The sequence below is a fragment of the Zootoca vivipara genome, chromosome 3 (genome assembly GCF_965207765.1).
Source record: "Zootoca vivipara chromosome 3, rZooViv2.hap1.1, whole genome shotgun sequence".
In the NCBI taxonomy this organism is placed as follows: Eukaryota; Metazoa; Chordata; class Lepidosauria; order Squamata; family Lacertidae; genus Zootoca; species Zootoca vivipara.
Window position 1 is genome coordinate 11997947 of NC_142586.1, and position 20031 is coordinate 12017977.

Here is a 20031-nt window from a genome sequence, read left to right on the forward strand (position 1 = left end):
AGGGCCCCTTTTGTATCCTGAGATCCTCGGCCAGTGCCTGAGTTCAGGATGAAGTAATGGTTTGCAAACCTACTTCAAACTATGGTTTTTTTAATTGTCTCAGCGAGCTGATATTAAACCATGGTTTGCCAGCTCAGACATGATGCTGAGCTATCATAAGCAAGCTTCCTACAACCATGGTTTGCTGTGAGGTTTGAATTGTGCTGGAATAGTAGGCAGAAGAGAAAGTTATTTGAGTACAGTATTGTGTGCTTTCGGACCTTCCTCCAGCCACTGCTTTCCCGCTGAAGTGTGGCAATTTCCTTGAGAAGGGAGAAATCCTCTGGTTCAAGCCAGTCAGATTTACACAGCAATCTGTAGCTCTCTCTCCTCAGTGAGTGTGCAGCCGGTTTGTTTGCCAGACAAATAGGAAGGCCATCTGATGATTGTCCCTAATCCAATTTGCTTGCAGAAGCAGTTGACAAACAGTTGGAAAATCCCTCCCACCCCCCATATATTTTTGTACTTTTCTCTGTGTATGTGTGTAAATAATATGTCTTTTCACCCATAGCAACCATGACAGGGTTTTATAAATGAAGCATTGTTGTGATTGTTTGAACAACGTTTAAATTTTAATCCACTTCCTGAAACTTCTTTTTAGTGCAGCAGTAAAGAACAAAGCAACAATGTGTTAAGTTTTCTTTTCGCCAACACATTGCTCCTGTGAACCTGTTCATCTTGGGCACTTGAAAAGCTTAACTGTGATTAAACCTCTGGTTTCTTTTTCTTTTTTAAAAAAGAACATATTAAATAGGTGCTTGTACTGTATTTTCTTTGAGAGTTTGGAGTGCCCCTTTCACAGCCTTAGGGGAACTCCTAAATTTGCAGAACTACCGGTACAAAAATAAAATAAAAATTAAAAAATCAAGGGGGGGAAGCATAAACTCTGTGTTGTTGGGTGTTTTTTTTTTTGGGGGGGGGGGTGAACTAGGGATGGGACAACAAAACAGACCAATAAGGTCTAAGCCATGGAATCCTGTCCAGAATATTTCCCCAACCTTTCATAGATTAAAACAGGTTTGTGTTGCATCCAGATGTCAGTTTAAGGAAGTGCCTTCCTTAATGGTTTTAAAATGTAATAAAATTGGATTTTTTTTATCCAGTCCTTCAGGTGTGGGATTAATTTTGGCTTCTCTCACCAGCCGATACACCTTTTTTGCCCCAAACGTTGAAACAAATTAGTAGCCAAAGCAAGATAGGCGAGGCGGCCTCTTGAATTGTGAGACAGCATCTTGTGCTTTACTCCCATGAACTTGGCAAATAGAAATGAAAGTTTTTATAACCTTGAAGTAAGTGTATGGGAAAATGTGGCCGAGAAAGATACAGCATGAGCCTTAGGAGTTGTTGTGTTTTTGTTTTTTGTTTATAAAAAAAGCATTCACACACACACACACACACACACATACCCCTCCTCCTCCTCATAGGAGCACAACTAACTCTTCAATATCCTTGAAGTGCTGTGGACTAGAAAATAAATGTAAGTTGAAAAACACATTACTTTCTGCCCACAAAAGTATTTAAGAAAGCAATTAACAATTAGTTGGGATGCAACAGGAAATGGAAGGAAGCTTGTTCCCTCATCTCTTTTCCCTGAAGACCAGCAAGTTTTAATTATTGTTATCTTTATTTACACTAATTGTCTGGAGCTGTTTGGAAAGGATGGAGGAATGGGAAAGAATTGAAACCTGAGGTGCCGTCTCCGTCTCCTTCACGTAGCACACAGGTCTTGGCTGCTGCTGATGTGATACTGGGCACCTCTTCCTAAAGTGCTTGCAAAAGCTGCAAGCTTGTCGGGTGAGATTTAGAAGCATGATGGTGCAAATGAAGGAAGCCTCTTGGTTGTTGACCGGGGAGGAAAGAAGAAGAAGAAGAGTTTGGATTTGATATCCCGCTTTACCACTACCCGAAGGAGTCTCAAAGCGGCTAACATTCTCCTTTCCCTTCCTCCCCCACAACAAACACTCTGTGAGGTGAGTGGGGCTGAGAGACTTCAGAGAAGTGTGACTAGCCCAAGGTCACCCAGCAGCTGCATGTGGAGGAGCGGAGGATGCGTTTCATACAGCCTGTAGACATCTATATCTCTTCCTGCCTGAGATTGTAATGTAAATGCAGGGATGGCTTACACATCATAGTTAAGAGCCCTGATGGATCAGACGGAAGGCCCGTCATGTCCAGCAGTGAAAACAGAACCCGGCAGCTTTAAAGTGAGACGATCAAACAAACAAAAAAGGTCGTTTCCAGGTGACCTGCTCATTGAACATTCTTTCCGACGTCTTTGCACAAAGCTTGTAGGGAGGTTGGCTGTTCACTGGGCATTCATTCAGATTTGATTGGAGGGAGGTTAGACGATATCCCTACTTTCAGGTACATTCTTCTGGCAATTTTCTTTACTGCTAAAAGTCCGTTTAGGGGTTGGGTGGGGGAGCAGCTGTGTTGGGCAAAAGCGCTGATTCCATGCACCATGGGCAATATATGGCAGCAGAAGGAAGGGAGGCAGATTTTGCAAACAATTGACACACCTGTCTTTCCTGCTTGACCCCTTGTGCAGGATGAAACCCCAAATGTTGATAACCTCTAAGCAGAATGTAGCTGGAATCGTGCAAGTGACTGGGAGCAGGTGGGAACTGGGGGGGGGGTGTAGAAAAGATGTGACAATCTAAAAACCAGCAATTGTCATGTGGTTTATTTTAGTTGAATGATTGGTGAAGTTTGCTAGTGGGAAGATAAGATCTGACTTGTGGGCATCTTATGATAGTTGTGGTTATAATGGGTGTTGTGTGATCGAACAGTGCAAGCTCCGGTTGATCTTTGCTAATGAAAGGTGCACCATTCCAGGGAAGAAGAAGTGCATTTCAGCTTGAATGTGGTGAAATAATCTCTGCTGAGTATACTATAGAGACATGTTGTTTGTAGATGGTGGCTGTAATTTTCTCTCCTTTTGCAGCGTGTTTATGGTTTATTTGCTTTTAGCAGTGTGTTTATGGAAGCTGTGTCTGCCCACAGATAGCAAGGCTGGAAAACCTCAAATATCTGTTTGAAAATGCCATTTTTATTTACCTGAAATTCAGTTCTATGCAGGGTTGGCTATTAAACATTGAAGGTGATTTCTAAATTATTTGCAGTTGTTGTTGTTGTTGTTGTTGTTGTTGTTGTTGTTGTTGTTGTTGTTGTTGTTGTTGTTGTTGAAAGCAATCTTATTTTACCATCTTGACAAATAGTATTTGCAGACTGTCTTCTTTGGCTTCTTCCCTTGCACACTGTTATGGTGCTGTGTATAAATATAAGTCCCGAGGAGGTACAAAACAGGCAATTCCTGCCAGGTCATGTCAGCTAGAATAGGCAAACTGTGTGGGCAGGGATATCTGCCCCTTGCCTTTTGCATCTCCCTGCATAAGTAATGGGGGCATGAGTCTTCCTGCAGCCAGGGACATAATTCAGTTATGTTTCATGGCTGCGTTTGCAAGGACCTGGTCACTGTCAGACTTAATTAACTAGATGATAAGAGAAGTCATTTCACTTTCACTCACATTCCCCCCAAATCTGTATCTCCCTCTGGCCATGTTTGTGATTGCCTGTTCTCTGCAGAGCCTTAAATTAAGCGAATATTGAACTGTACAAGGGAACTATTATCATTTGTCAATTGCATAATCATGCTTTGTCATATAAACTTGACAAGAGGAGCCAGTCCTGGTGTTCTGTTGCTGCCAAACCATGGAGACAATGTGCTTCAGTGACTTTACCCTCTCTCCCTCTCCCCTTTTCCTTTACAAATTAGAACAATGCATTAAAAAATGTGTCCATGCTGTGAAAACAACTGCATTATAGAATCAGAAATGGTTGTGAGGGGAAGATTGCTGGTGGCAGCCAACCAAACTGTTTTGGTCTATAAGGACATCACACCCTCCAACATTTTTCTAATGAAAATAGGGACGTAAATACATTTACAACAACAACAACAACAACAACAACAACAACAACAACAACAACAATTTATTACTTATACCCCATCCATCTGCCCAGGCCTCCCTTGCCACTCTGGACGGCTTCCAACAGGTAATTGTAAACACAATAAAACTTCAAACATTAAAAATTTCCCTAGACAGGGTTGTCTTCTGATGTCTTCTAAAAGTCAGATAGTTTATTTCCTTGACATCTGATGGGAGGGCGTTCCACAGGATGGGTGCTACCACCAAGAAGGCCCTTTGCCTGGTTCCCTGTAACCTCACATCTCACAGTGAGGGAACCGCCCCAGAAGGCCCTCGGAGCTGGACCTCAGTGTCTGGGCAGAACGATGGGGGTGGAGACACTCCTTCTAATTTGCATTTCAAAATATTCATTTAAACAACCTTAAATCAATGACTTCCCCCCTTCTCTTTCCATGTTCACTTTGCATACCATACATCCCTGCATATTTTACATGCACTAAACCATTCAGTACAGTGGTACCTTGGGTTACAAACGCTTCAGGTTACAAACTCCGCTAACCCAGAAATAGTACCTCAGGTTAAGAACTTTGCTTCAGGATGAGAACAGAAATTGTGCTCCGGCGGCCCGGCGGCAGCAGGAGGCCCCATTAGCTAAAGTGATGCTTCAAGTTAAGAACAGTTTCAGGTTAAGAACGGACCTCCGGAAAAAAAATTAAGTTCTTAACCAGAGGTACCACTGTATCCCATAGTTACATCCATCAAAACTTATTTACACTATTGAATTTATCTTAATACTACCAGTGTTTTTTAAAGTGCACAATTTTTACCTATACAATAAATACTTTCCAGTCTTCTTTAAACGTACATTCTTCTTGTTCTCTTATTCTATATGTTAAATCTGCAAGCTGTATGTTTTCCATCAGTTTAAGGCCATTCTTCTTTGGGACGTCACTCGTTTTCCATTTTTGGACTAGCAAAACATGGGCCGTAGTAGCGGCATACATAACCTTTTTTTGACACCAGGGAATTTTCATCTGAAATATCCCCAACAAAAAGGACTCTCTCTCTCTCTCTCTCTCTCTCTCTCTCTCTCTCTCTCTCTCTCTCTCTCTCTCTCTTGGAAATGTACTTTTAAACATTCCCCCCCAATTCATTATATATCATTTTCCAATACTCTTTTACCCTTTTACAAGTCCCCCACATATGATAAAACGTATCCTCAACTTTATTACATCTCCAGCACTTATCTGATTCAGACTCATACTGTATAAGTCCTCCTTGGAGGTTTTTAAACAGAGGTTGGATGGCCATGGATGCTGTAGTTGAGATTCCTGCATTGCAGGGGGTTGGACTAGATGACCCTTGGGATCCCTTCCCATGCTACAATACGATGATTCATTGTTGTGGGAGATATGAACCTCTTGGCAATCCTCTCCATGGGATTTGGTGTTTCTTTAGTCTAGACTTCCTCAACATGGTGCCCTCTAGATGTTGTTGGGACTCCATTTCCCAGCACGTATGACCATAAAAGTCAAGAGAGTTCTTGCCTAACGCTATTTGGAGGTTGGGGGAGTCTGAAGTGGCCCCCAGTGACACAGGAGTCTGCATTATGCCATGTTAGACCATGGGCCCATTTAACTCACCATTGTCTTGACTGAAAGGTAGTGGCTTTCTGGGGTTTAATATAGGGGACATTCTCAGCCCTGTCTGAAGATTGAAAACTTTGACAGCATTAAGATGAATTCAACAGTGTAAATAAGTTTTGATGGCTGTGATAATGGAATACTGAATGTAGTGGTACCTCGACTTACAAAGATGATCCGTTCCGCGGCCGTCTTCGTAAGTCGAGGTTTTCGGATGTCGAAGCGCGCAGTCGGCGCCTGCACGAAGCGTGATTTTGTGCTTCTGTGTAGGTGCAGAACGCGTGTGCAGCGAAAAGACTTTTGGGGTTGTCGACTTTGGAAGTCGAAACTTTCGGAAGTTGAAGTGTTTGGATGTCGAGGTATGACTGTGGTTCAGTTTTTGTAAAATATGCAGGGATTTTTGATATTGTAAAATGAACCATGGAAAGAGAAGAAGGGAAGTCATTTTTATTTTAAGGATGTTTAAATGAGTATTTAAAATTGTAAAAGAGAAAAATTAATAAAAATTATATAAATGAAAAAAGAGAACTCGGGACCTACATGCTGAGCAGAGGCTCTTGCCCAGAGCCCGTGAGCTAGTTCTGCCCTTTTGCTTCATTGGTAGCTATTTCGTGGAAGGTGGAGCTGAATCATTTGCCACACATGATAGTGGGGAAAGTGGGGGGGGGATTGTGGAGTGCAAAATGTGGCCCACCACCCTTTAATTTCATTTTGGCTCTCCTGTGGTTGTGCACAACCATGGCAATGCACTGCCGCGGACCTCTCTGCCGTTTTATCTTGGCTCTGAGAAGCTTCTGGCTCTGGGCGAGGAGCCGTGGAAGAGTGCTTTAAAGCATCTCCCTGTTGTCTAGGCAACAGGGTGATGCTTGCTGTCTTTCAGTGTCATGCTGCAAGACTTCAGCACAGGAGAGAGACCGTTGCTCTCAGGCAAAGTGCACTTGTCTTGCTTCCAGCCCTGCGCTGCAAGGCTGCAGTGCAGCACAGGGACAGAGGGAGGTGGGTATTCTTGTTGCATCTCTGAAAGGAGTCTGTTCATTGTGTTTGGCAGCCTCGGAAAGGGGCTGCAAAGCTCCAGGATGTAATTTGACTCAGCCCCAGCTTTCTGTGCTATTACAGTATTATTTTTTTGGACAGTGACGGATGCACTCCAATTATTGGTTTGGGCATGTGCTACTCAACTAAGTTTGGGAGTACCTAACTTGGGTGAAGCTGGCTTTTAAACACTCCGTGTAAATGAGACTGGGGTACAGTTTGAATTCATGTGCTTTTTATTTTATTTTTTCCATTTACATTCTTCCTTTCCCCCAAGGAGCTCAAGGCAGGAAAGACAATTTGCCATTCTGCCCATTTTATTCTCACAACAGCCCAGTGAGGCAGTTTAGGCTCAAGGTCCTTCACCTAGTTTCATTGCTGAGTGTGGGTTTGAACCCTGGTCTCCCAGGCCGCAGCCCAGATGCTTATCTAATGGTGCTGAATACTAGCATGAGAGTTTGCAGTGAAAACAAACGGAATTGAGATGTGGGGAGCCGGGCAGAGAAATGGACAGGTCAAAGGCTCACAAACATCAGCTTGGAGCTGAAGCGGAAAGTGATGTCATATGTGTGGATGCAGGTTAATGTGTCTGCAGCTTTTTCCCTTTAAGAAAAGCGGACATGTGTTTGCGCCTCCCCACCGAAGAAGCAAGCAAGACCTGGATTGTGACACAGCGGGACGCTTTCCCCACACTGCAATCACCCAATCTACTGTTAGTCCTACCTAGGAGGAAAGTTCCCATTGCTTCCTGCAGAGGCGTCCTGGGAAAAAAAGCAATTTCAGGGGTGGTGATAGTGACTGAGGATTGTCAGTGGGACTGCTGTGTTGGGGAAGAGGTTAACCCAGGCATCCCCAAACTTTGGCCCTCCAGGACTACAATTCCCATCTTCCCCAACCACTGGTCCTGTTAGCTAGGGATCATGGGAGTTGTAGGCCAAAACATCTGGAGAGCGGCAGTTTGGGGATGCCTAGGTTAACCCCTTCCTCATGGACTAAAGTGCTGGCCCTGCTTTCTCCCCACCCCCTGCTATTGTTATAGCAAAGGACTGAATAGCCACACTCTCAACATCACTTTTTAGGCTGTTAGACCTGCATGGAGCAATGTGAAATGTTGGCCGAATTCAGATCAAATTACGTTTTAAGGATGCACTAAAATCTTGGGACACCAGCCTGCCCTGGCCTCATTTTATTTCATTAGGTTTAAGTGCATGCTTAACTCCTGTTGCAATCAGCAATTAAACCTTTGATTGTGCCCTTGGCTATCACTTGATGTCATTAATGGGGAGATGCCCAAGTTTGTGTTTTGAACAGCGCCGTAAATATCAATTGTGGAAATGCAATTTAATTTAGAGCACTGTGAACTTCGCCACGCCACATTTTTCACTGCTTCTTGTCTTTGTTTTTTTTCCCCATAGGCAAAAGAGCTGTTCTTCACAGCGAGAGCTTCTAAGATGTGATCTTGATTGAAAAGGTAGGTAACCTCTCATGTAATCTAACTGAAAACTTGCAGTGTACTGAGAAATGGTGGCACCTCCTGGTACGTGGAAGTGGAAATAAAAATGGGCCTCTTTCTCAGAGAGAGGTTTGATTGGGGGCTGTTAGGAATGGTTGAAACCAACGTTCTCTCCTTTCCTTGCTCCTCTGTCTCTGAATAAACAGAATACAAAGCTGCCCTTTTTCTGTACTTTTTGCAGCTGTAGCACAGGGAGGGGTGAGCCTTTGGATCTCCAGCTGTTGGACTACAGCTCCCTTCAGTCATAACTACAGTCTGTGCCGACTAGGGTTGATGGGAGATGTAGTTCAGCAGCATCTTCAGGGGCAACTTCCCCCAAATCTCCTGTAGCATGTTTTCTCCCTTATTGGATGAGGCATCAGCTGCTTTTAAAAAGTAAACGGTGGACATGTTTGCACTGCAGTGGGGAGCTCCAATTTGAGTTCCACAATCTGGATCAGAATTGTGGCAGGGGGTGGGGAAAGGTTTAAGCCCCCCTCCCAGGTCCCGATCCAGATTGGCTCCCCCTAAACCTACATTTATTTATTTATGTTTTTAAAGTAATCAAGAAATGTGTGTGTGCCCAGCTCTTCAAGTTTGGCTTCTTACGGATTGTGCTTCACACACAATTCATCACTGTGTGTTTCAACTCTGGTTAAGAATTAGGTTTTGCCACTCAGTGGGATTTGACAGCCTGAGGCATTGAAGGTTTTGTAGGTAATGGCCTGGTTATCATGTCACACTAAACTGTAGTTTGAAACAGGGCCGGCCCTAAGGCAAGGCTGGGTGGCGCAATGCGCCAGGGCGCCAGGCCGCTGGGGGCGCCGCGCTGCACCCACCAGACAGCCGTGCTGGGAAACGGAGGGGGGTGCCAGAGGGATCTTCGCACCATGGTGCCAGGGCTCCAGATATGCTTAAGACGGCCCTGGTTTGAAACAAACTATGGTTCAATGAACATAAATACTATGCCGGTGCCTGCTGCTTAAAAGTTCCTGCAGTGCTCCTCTTCCACTCTTACTTCCATCATGCTGCAGACGAAACAAGCAAGAGTCTGGCTTGTCCTGTTGTCCGAACTTCTGGTTTGTTTCTCTCCAAGCAATGAACAGTAATCGAGGTTTGTTCTTGGCTTTTTGCTTGTGATTTTCTTGGAGGCCAAGATGACACCGCAAGCCAGATCCTGGCTTGTTTCATTTGTGGCATAACAACAACAGGAGAATGGGAGGTGCACCCTGGGAACTTTTTGAGCAGGAATTGATACCCATTCACATTCAACTATAGTTGGGCTTATTTTTTAATGCTATAAGGGAGGCGGGTGGCGCTGTGGGTTAAACCACTGAGCCTAGGGCTTGCCAATCAGAAGGTCGGCAGTTCGAATCCCCGTGATTGGGTGAGCTCCCATTGCTTGGTCCCTGCTCCTGGCAACCTAGCAGTTTGAAAGCATGAAGTGCAAGTAGATAAATAGGTACCGCTCTGGCGGGAAGGTAAATGGCATTTCTGTGTGCTGCTCTGGTTTGCCAGAAGCGGCTTTGTCATGCTGGCCACATGACCTGGAAGCTGTACGCCGGCTCCCTTGGCCAATAAAGCGAGATGAGCGCCGGAACCCCAGAGTCGTCCACGACTCTTTACCTTTACCTTTACCTTTACCCTTTACCTTTAATGTGACATGCAGACCTTGGACCAGTGTGTGTTTGAGTAGGTTTTCATTTATATGTCTATAAATATAAAACATGCCAGAACAGAACGGCATCTCATTAGTATTTTAGATGTTTACTGAATTTGATGTGCCTAGCAGGAACGAAGTCTGCGTACTGGGGATTTAAAAGAAGAGATGGCAGGGGGGAAGGATTCATCAGTCCAAAGAATGTAGCTGGATTTTGCATGCTTGTCGTCAAATGAGACTCGAGGTGTCTACATAAGGTTCAGAATAATTCTGTGTTACAGAATGACGAAGCAGTTTAGTTGATGAAGGATGCTTCTGGCAATTTCTGTAACGTAAGGGCAATTTGTGTCTGTTATACAAATTCCATCTGATTTCTGTCAATCAGGCCTGTGTGATTTGGTACTCGGGAAGCCAACAAACCAGTCCATCGGCAATGGAAAGTGGCCCGGCAATAATTAGATATATCTTTAAGTTTTGCTACATACCTGATACTGCCCAAACACCTGGGAAGCTGGTGTCTGGCTCAGTAGATCCTAGGTTGTGTATGTGTGGACAGGGATTTGCAGAAGGTAACTTTTTAGTTTCATACTTTACTTTTAGGTTTTTTTAAAAGAATATTATTTAAATTTAGTTTTGGGAGTGACTTCAGCTCTCCTAAAATCTCTCTCTCTCGTTTTCTCATTCCTAAATGGTGACTGCTGACTCCTCAGTGACTCTCTTTCATTAGAAACATGTCCAGCAGACAGAAAAAGCATGGAAGTGTAGGAATGTTAAGGAAAGTAGGAAAGGATATACAGTATTAGATAAGTATTCCACCTAAACATTAGGAAGAACTTCCTGACAGTAAGAGCTGTTCGGCAGTGGAATTTGCTACCAAAGAGTGTGGTGTAGTCTCCTTCTTTGGAGGTCTTTAAGCAGAGGATTGACAGGCATATGTCAAGAATGCTTTGATGGTGTTTCCTGCTTGGCAGGGGGTTGGACTGGATGGCCCTTGTGGTCTCTTCTAACTCTATGATTCTAAGTATTATGCTTCCTTCACTCACACCAATATAGCTGGAAGCTAGTTTGCAGATTCATTTGAATCTCTTAGTTAAGATTATTTCCTGGTGTCCCCTTTAATCCCTTTTAAAAGAATAAAGACACAAGAGTCTTTCTGACTAAAGTAACAAAATGTTTACTCACATTTCAGTTCACAATTTGATCCCTGAAAGGCAGGCTTTACTTAGTAGTTACATAAAGAGTGAGTTCATCTCAAATGGAGACTGAACTCATGTGCTGCTGGCTGAGAGTCAGCAGACAGCAAAATTACATTAACACGACAAAATGGTTGCAAAAGAACTGCAAGATAAGTGAGCAAGTGAAGCAAGGAAATCAACACTGAGAAAAAGGCTGCATGACTTGGCTCTTTTATGGAGTCAACCAAAAGCACACCCATCTAGGTACGCAGGTGGCGCTGTGGTCTAAACCACTGAGCCCCTTGGGCTTGCTGATCAGAAGGTCGAAGGTTTGAATCCCCATGACAGGGTGAGCTCCCATTGCTGTCCTAGCTCCTGCCAACCTAGCAATTTGAAAGCATGCCAGTGCAAGTAGATAAAGGGGTATCGCTGCGACGGGAAGGTAAATGGCGTTTGCGTGGTTTCTGTCACAGTGTTCTGTTGCACCAGAAGCAGTTTAGTCATGCTGGCCACATGACCGGCAAAGCTGTCTGTGGACAAATGCCGGCTCCCTCTGCCTGAAAGTGAGATGAGCGCTGCAACCCCATAGTCGCCTTTGACTTGACTTAACTGTCCAGGGGCCCTTTACTTTTATCTACGCCCATCTCCCAGGTCACATGCAGAGGGAGGATGTTCCAGACCAGTGGAACAGGAAGTTACACTGACTGGAGTAACATCACCCTGCTTGTGCCTGCTCTAGGGAAACAAGGAATGTTGATTTGACTGTACCCATAGGAAGAATTCTCTTGCTGGCAGCCAGCAGGAGTCTGTGGACAGTCACTGCATGTCCTAAAAGGCATTGGTGGATGATAGGGCTAGTCCATCTAAGGAGATATCCAGGCCCTGGCAGGGGTGGTGGTGGAAATCATGCCCTCCCTTGGAACCTTCTAAAATGATAGACATCAGGAAAAAAAATGTTGGCGGTGGGAAGGGGGGGCAAAGCCTGTCATTTGATCACCACCCCCTGGTACGACAAGATGGCAGCTTAAAGGGTCTTAGTGTGAGGGGGAAACTGGCAGATTGCAGAAATGCAGAAAAGTAGCATGCAGTGGCAGAACACACCAGTGGTTTAAGCCAGTGGTTCTCCCCCCCCCATAATTTTTATTAAATTTTCTGTTTTACATTTTAGAATATTCATTTAAACAACCTTAAAATATCAATGACTTCCCTTCTTCTCTTTCCATGGTTCATTTTGCATAACATAAATCCCTGCGTATTTTATATAAACTAAACAATTCAGTGTTCCATTATTACATCTATCAAAACTTATTTACACTGTTAAATTTATCTTAATGCTGCCCACGTTTTCAAATATACACAAGTTTCCCTCCATATAATCAATAAACATTTTCCAATCTTCTTTAAATGTTATGTTCTTCTTATTCTATAAACTGCGCATATTCCATCAGTTTAAGTTGCCATTCTTAAGCCAGTGGTTCTCAAACGGGGTGGGAGGATAGGTTGGCAAATGTGGCAGGAAGATCCAAGGACAATCAAAGAAACATTTAAACATATCAGTGTAGAATTGTATCGGATCAAAAATATTTTTTTTCAGGAGGGGATATGCAACCACAAACATGCCTCTCTTTGAGAGCATTGTCTATTCTTCTACAGTTCTCCCCGACATATTGTTACGAACAGGGATTTTCAACTCTGACAGATATGAAAGATCCGAAAAGAGAAAGGGTTCTTTGTGTGGATGATGAGATGAGAGTTTGTTTGTCTCGGTTCAGATCTAATATAAATTTGATGACCCGGCAAAAGCAAAATCACACCTTGTGTTCAAATACATGCTTAAGATACATATGCAAGAGGCTTGTTTATTATTATATTTTGGGAGCGATCTGTGTTCTTAGGTAGTTGCATTGTTTTATAATTTCTGGGTGTTCCGTGATCATATTATAAAATAGTTGCGTTCTTTCTTATAAACCAAGCACTCTGCTAGGAGTTTGTTTCTTTTCGTTTTCCAGTGTATTTCTTACCCGTAAGAATATTCAGTGTGGGGCAAGCAATTTTTTTAAAAATTCTGAGAGTGTGTCCCCGGGGGGGGGGGGTGTGGGAACCACTGCGTGCTCCCTATGGGCATCGTAGGGGTGGGTTAAGTGATGGTTGGAGGGGGCGCATGGAGAAGTTGACCGGAGAACAGAGGGAGTGGAAGAAACAGGAGACGGAGAGTAGCAGGGGACAACCTGGGTAGTAGAAATGTGGGGCAGAGAGAGAAGGGGCATGGGTTAGGAGTAGCTAACCACACAGACAAATCATAGGCAGCTCAGGGAGCCTTAGGAATAGAAGGGAAAAGGAAAGCAGAGAGGGAAGGGATTGGGAAGACCCGGAGGCGGTGGGAATCCCATAGAGCTCCCTGAGACAGAGAGGAGATTAAAACAAAAATCAAACGCAGCCTAGTAAAACTTGAGGGCGAAGCAGTGAAACGCAGAGGTGAAAGGGTATAAAAAAAGGCTGGGTTTGGAACAGAGGATCTGATTTGGGAAGCAAACTGCCGGGAAACATCTGCTGGGCATTCTGTGCGGAGAGGGAGCAGCAAGCAGGAGCTCAATGCAACAGTCTCCTGCAATAAGAGCTTTCACAGTGGGCCTCACCACCCCCCTCCCCCCAGCCTGCCGGTGCCTCCGATTGGGTGCTGCCAAGATGTGGCATTATCAAGCAAAGCCCTCTGGCAGGGCTTTCTCTATGTCTGTTGCAATGCCATCTGATGCGTTTGCAATGCCAGTTGGCCAGCAGGAATGCCCATCACCGTGATTCTCCCTTAATTTGGTTATGAATTTTGCTTTTTTTATTTTTATTTTTTAAAAAACTATTCTTCTCGGTCCAGTTTTGCAAGCACTTCCCTTCAGTGCAACTGGAGATCTAATTGGGGCTGAGCCAAAAGTGTGCAATGTCTTGTGAAAAACTTTTGCTCCCCAGCGAATTGTACCCCTCTCCCTGTTTGTTTGTTTGTTTGTTTGTTGTGGAGTGTCTGTTTGTATGTCCCTGGCCTGCAAAAGGGGGACAAAGTTTGTTTTTTTGTTATCTTGTTAGCTCTAACGCCTGAGTGGCAGTAAAATGGATCTCAGAGTTGCAGGATGCAGCGCACACATAGCAGTGTTCCAGTTAAATACACCTATTTAATCCAATTAACAATAAGAGCAGTGTGAGAGCTTATCCCTTCCCACTATGTAAAGTAGCCCTGGACGGTAAAGTCCAGCCAAAGGCAATTATGGGGTGCAGCACTCATCTCGCTTTTTAGGCCGAGGGAGCCGGCGTTTGTCCACAGACAGCTTTCCGGGTCATGTGGCCAGCAGGACTAAACCACTTCTGGAGCAATGAGACACCGTGACAATTGCCAGGGCGGACAGAAACGCTGTTTACCTCCCCGTCACAGTGGTACCTCTATCTACTTGCAGTAGTGTGCTTTCGAACTGCTAGGTTGGCAGGAGCTAGGACAGAGCAGGGATTTGAACTGACAATTTTCTGATCAGCAACCCAAGAGGCTCAGTGGTTTAGACTACAGCGCCACTCGTGTCCCCCTCCCACTATGTAACCTAGGGCTTCCCTGTCTGGCAAGCTCTTCACCCTGATGCATTTAGAGTTCTTCCCATCCCATCTATTTATTTAAGCAGTCTTAAAGGTAAAGGTAAAGGGACCCCTGACCATTAGGTCTAGTCGTGACCGACTCTGGGGTTGCGGCGCTCATCTCGCGTTATTGGTCGAGGGAACCGGCGTACAGCTTCCAGGTCATGTGGCCAGCATGACAAAGCCGCTTCTGGCGAACCAGAGCAGCACACAGAAACGCCGTTTACCTTCCCGCTGTAGCGGCACCTATTTATCTACTTGCACTTTGACCTGCTTTCGAACTGCTAGGTTGGCAGGAGCTGGGACCGAGCAACGGGAGCTCACCCTGTTGTGGGGATTCGAACCACCAACTTTCTGATCAGCAAGCCCTAGGCTCTGTAGTTCAACCCACAGCGCCACCCGCGTCCCTTAAGCAGTCTTACTTCCCTATTAATCCCTTTATCATCAGGTGGGCCTCTCCCCCCTTCAGTTAAACCCCTCCCCTTGATTTGCCACTGTGGTGGCTAGACCTCAGATTGCTGCCTTTTCCTTCCTCTCAAGCTGTGCCCTAAGTCACCATGGTGAAATTTGCCCACAGCCTAATTCTTGTTTCTCTCCCCCCCCCACTCCTTCTTTGCCTTTGCTTCCTCCCTCCCTGGAACCCCTTCTAAATATGCCACATCTTTATCCTCTGGGTGGTTAATCTTCTTCTCCAGTGAGGAGACTTCCCCAAGCAAGCTATCTCGTAAAACAAGCAGTTAGTGCTCTGCATACTAATGACCCTTTTCCATATGAACTGATTTTTTAAAACATCCTGAATAGAAAATCCACACTGCAGAAGTCTCACCTCTAGATCTAAGGAATCAAAGAGAATCATGCAGTGGTACCTTGGTTCTAGAACTTAATCTGTTCCGGGAGTCAGTTCGACTCCCGCAACCGTTCAAAAACCAAGGTGCAGCTTCAAGTGGAAGCTGCGTCAGACATTCGGCTTCTGAAAAACGTTCGCAAACTGAATCACTCACTTCTGGGTTTGCAGCGTTCAGGAGCCGATTTGTTCAGCAACTAAGCTGTTTGGGAACCAAGGTGTGCTTCTATATTGGGGATTTAAAAGCAACGTATGGTTTTACAGTACTGGTAATGTTGCCGATAACAGAGAGCTGCCAAGCAAGCAGTAATTAAGTAGCAGCAGCTCTCTTAATTGAACTACACGACCCAGCTGCCCAGCAAATTGGCTGTATGCGTAATTCAGGCTTCTATCATTTTTAAAATAATGTCAGGCACACAAAAGTAGACAGAATGTACCTTTGCGCAATGAGCTAGGAAAAAGGGTACCAGAACTCACCATTAAGTTTTTACAGCAAGCTTTCTTCTTCTTTGGCAATCACTCATAGCCGAGTAAGATTGTCTTCCATAAACACGATTTTAACAATGGGTCCGTAGGTGACTGTGGAGGCCAATTCTGGATCTACACGTCCTTCCACAGTGGGGACATTGGTTTCCAGGTGGGAGTTGATTTGTGCAGCGCGTGCATGCGCAGAAGTGCTCTATCGGCGCTTCGCACATGCGCAGAAGCGTGCCTCGGGGAGCGACAAACTCGGGGAGCAACTAGCTCCCCGGAACCAATTGTGGTAGTAAACAGAGGTATGACTGTATTTACAGAACACCACATCAGGAGGGGGGAAATAGAAAGAACGAGAAAGTGAAACCCAGGCTCCTCCTGGCCCTACTTTTATAGTCAGAATGACCTTGACAAAAGAGATAAGAGAACCAATTTAAACCAGCTGTACTCAGCTTCTCTGAAGGAATAACCCAAACATCATGAACCTTTTGCTTGTTTATTTCATATAGAGAAGCTTCCAGAACCCTCTTGAATTAATTAGAATAGGAAACATCTCTACACATCAGATCAATACTTTCTGCACTAAGAAATGCAAACTATCAGTCTTTGGTGCCATAAGTGTGTCATAGAATTGTAGGGTTGTAAGGGACCACAAGAGTCATCTAGTCCAGCCCCCTGAAATGTAGGAATCTTTTAAGCCAGAATGAGGCACTAACCCACAACCCTGAGATTAAGAGTCTTATGTTCTACCAACTGAGCTGTCCCACACAAAGTAAAGTTTGATCAGCAGGTTGCACACGGAGGACAATTCTGGCAGTTGCTCTCTTAATATTGAAGACAGGCATTTTAGCCGGTTTGGGCTTGGAGAGTCATAATGTGCTATTTTGACTCTTGTGAAGAGAGGGTGGAAGGGGCTGGATCTACTTTTGTCTAATTTGCTTTGACCTGGGTGCAGCTTGCTGCTGCCTTTTAAAGGGCAACGGTCAAGTTGCAGCCAGACCCAATTTCAAACCTAATTTTTGGATGGACTCAAACCTAATTTTCAGCTAGAAACTGTATTTGTAGCCAAGGGTCTAACCTAAGGCGGCTCTACCATTAGACAGATTGAGGCAGCTAGCCCCGGGCTGCTGATTTTGAGTGTCGTTAAAAAACAAAACCCTAGCAACTTATGAGTTAATTTAACATTGCTGCATTTTTGCTCCTGGAGAGAGGTGCTTGTGCGGTCTTCTGCTTCGGGTGGCAGAATAATGTGGTCAGCCTTGAGAATGGTGTAGCTCGATGGGAGGATGGTGGCCCCATTTTACTCTTTTGACTGCAGCCCTGGATCTAACCCTTCATTAGTTCATTTCTGTTGGGATGGATGCACCTGTGGAATGCCTGTGTCAGCTTCATCATTGCTGTGCTGTGTCCCATAGGGATCTGTGTTCTCTCCAGTACTAGTTAACATTTATATGAAACAGTCGGTCGACATGATCTATAGCACTGGAGCACCTTAGCAAAACATCCAGGACAAGTGTAGCTGCCTGTCTTACATCACTTCTCCAGGGGTCGAATGGGTGAAGGCCAACACACAGAAGCCCTGCGGCCGCAATTGTACTGTTGACTGTTTTACAGGAGTTTTTACGATGGGTTTTAAAAAAAATGGGTTGATGGTGTGTTTGGTTTTCCTAAGGGTTGCTGCTTAAGAGTACCATATTACATTTCACTGTGAGTTATTGGAAGCCACTTCAAAGTTTTGCAACGAGGTAGAATATAAATTTGCAAAATCAATAAGGACTTCACATAAAAAGCTGCCCGCAATATTTGCAAAGGGGGAAGGGCCTGGTGGTTTCATGAGAGAAGGTGCTCCAGGGTATCCTTTTTAATTAAGTTCGGTTCTGTGGTTACATGGCATCACTTTATGTATCTGAGCATTAAGGGATACCTGGTATTTAAGCCATAGATTTCAGTGGTGTGCTGCCAACTGACTAGGAGGACTAGGCTGGTCCACTAAATGTTCCTGGTAAATTGGAGTATTAAAGTATTATAGCCTGGTGCCTCCTTCCCAAAGTTGGGGGAAGCTTCTGCCTGGCTTAGGGAGGGAGCCCGACAGGGTCCAAAAGCCCCCCCCCACCTTTCCAAAACCTATCAGAGGTGCTGACTTGTGCCCATGATTGAGAGTGCCCAGAGTGCACTGCATGTGTGTGATGTCATGTGTGATGTCATGTGTATGATGTCACATCGTCGGGAGGAGGCCACACGCCTCCTCAACATTGAGAGGGCCTGGCCCCCTCCTCACAGTTATTAAGGGGATGGGAGATGCCCTATAGAGTTGGCGCCAGGGTTGCCTGCCATTTGCGGCAAAGGGAAATTGTATCCCTATCTTTCCCTGCAATATGAAGTGAGGCTGCAGCACCAGAGAGATCCCTGGAAATACGCTGCCACTGCTCATTCATGTTTTGAGATAATAGGGCATGAAATGCCAAGGATTGCTAATTTAATAAATGCAATGGAATTGTTTTGTTTTGGCCCTATTCCTCACCACACCTCCAAGTTGGGCTGGTTTTAAATCACGGGCTACCTCGTTGTCAGAAGATCATTAAACAAACAAACATTATATCAAGCTCCCTTGCTGCTGTTTCCTAAATATAAGTGCATGTTGCTTAATTTAAAGAGTAGACTAAAGGTAAAGGTAAAGGGACCCCTGACCATTAGGTCCAGTCGTGACCGACTCTGGGGTTGCACGCTCATCTCGCATTATTGGCCGAGGGAGCTGGCGTATAGCTTCCAGGTCATGTGGCCAGCATGAGAAAGCCGCTTCTGGCAAACCAGAGCAGCACATGGAAACGCCATTTACCTTCCCGCTGTAGAGGTTCCTATTTATCTACTTGCATTTTGACGTGCTTTCGAACTGCTAGGTTGGCAGGAGCTGGGACCGAGCAACGGGAGCTCACCCTGTCACAGGGATTCAAACCGCCAACCTTCTGATCAGCAAGCCCTAGGCTCAGTGGTTTAACCACAGCACCACCTGGGTCCCTTAAAGAGTAGACTAGGACAAGCTGATTCTCATCAAGTGGGAAGACAACAGGCAGGGTAAGTTTGCCTTCCTTTGACTTAGAAGGGCAGAATCAATCTGCTTATAGAATCCAAGATTTGGAGAGCTGGAAAATGCTCCCAAAGGCCATCTAGCCCAACCCTCTGCAAAGCAGGAATGAGAAAGAGCAGAGCAGGCTGTGTTGAACCTGCAACTGCTCAGCCACAGCTTGTAACAGCCCAGTTTGGAGAGGAGTGCCCAGATTTAGACTCTGCTTTCTGATAAAGAGCAGGATTGAGGGACCCTGTAGTATTAAGGCTACCACCATTGCCAACCTTAGTTTTTTTATGTTTTATTACTTTCAATCACCTCTCCAAGACATCAGTTGTCTGAGTGGTGGAGCTGAGTGGAGGGCATTTAGACCAGAGGTCAATTATGCTGGTTCCCATTATGCTTCATTCCCTTCCCCCTTGGTGGCACTGTCAGGGAAACGATCCTCTTCTACTGTGGAGGACCAACCACACTACTGGGCATCATGCCATACCAGTGGCTCAATGCCAAGTTGAGGCAAGCAAGGAGGAGGAACCATAGAATTGTACAGTTGGAGGGAATCACAAGGGCAAAACCCCCTGCAGTACAGGTGGGACTCAAACCTTCAGTGCCAGGGAACTGGACTCCAGACAAGGCACTCCTGCATCTCACCCACAACGTCTTTTGGAGTTCATTTGTCTTCTCTTGCCCAAGAGGCATAAGTGGCCTTGAGCCCCCATCAGGCTTTGAGAACCATTGTCAAACCCCACCACTGATGGCTGGATAATCCACACAGAGGGGGAAAGATGCTGTGGTACTTTCTTCTTGGGAAGAAAATGGGGGAAAGGAGTAGGTAAGGTATGAAGGGTCAGGGTATCTTCTTCTGCCCTAGGGACTCTCCGACTCTTGCCAAAGTTTGGCAGAAAAAAGTTCTCGCTCCCATAGGAGGCTTAGCTCTTCTCTCCATTTGAAACTTCCTAGCTGCATCTTTTAGCAGGAGAGATTAAGAAATGGTTACAAAATTTAAACCAAAAGCTATATATTTATTTATTTTGTTTAAGCGAAAGTACAGTTTATTGATACTTGACTTCAAG

At 45.0% G+C, this 20031-nt stretch overlaps 1 protein-coding gene across 23 annotated transcripts in view; it reads left to right on the forward strand.

Annotated features, from left to right (window-relative positions):
• PLCB4 (phospholipase C beta 4) overlaps positions 1–20031 on the forward strand; it is a 183701-nt gene that overhangs the window by 12917 nt on the left and 150753 nt on the right. For 17 of the 23 annotated variants that reach the window (XM_088665578.1, XM_088665585.1, XM_035110090.3 and 14 more), the window contains exon 2: positions 8056–8111. The gene's annotated coding sequence lies outside the window, so the exon portion shown is untranslated. Of the gene's footprint in view, positions 1–1464; positions 1517–1762; positions 2010–3814; positions 4093–8055; positions 8112–20031 lie in introns of those variants that run through there. The other 6 variants (XM_088665581.1, XM_088665574.1, XM_088665590.1 and 3 more) reach the window with 3 other exon arrangements.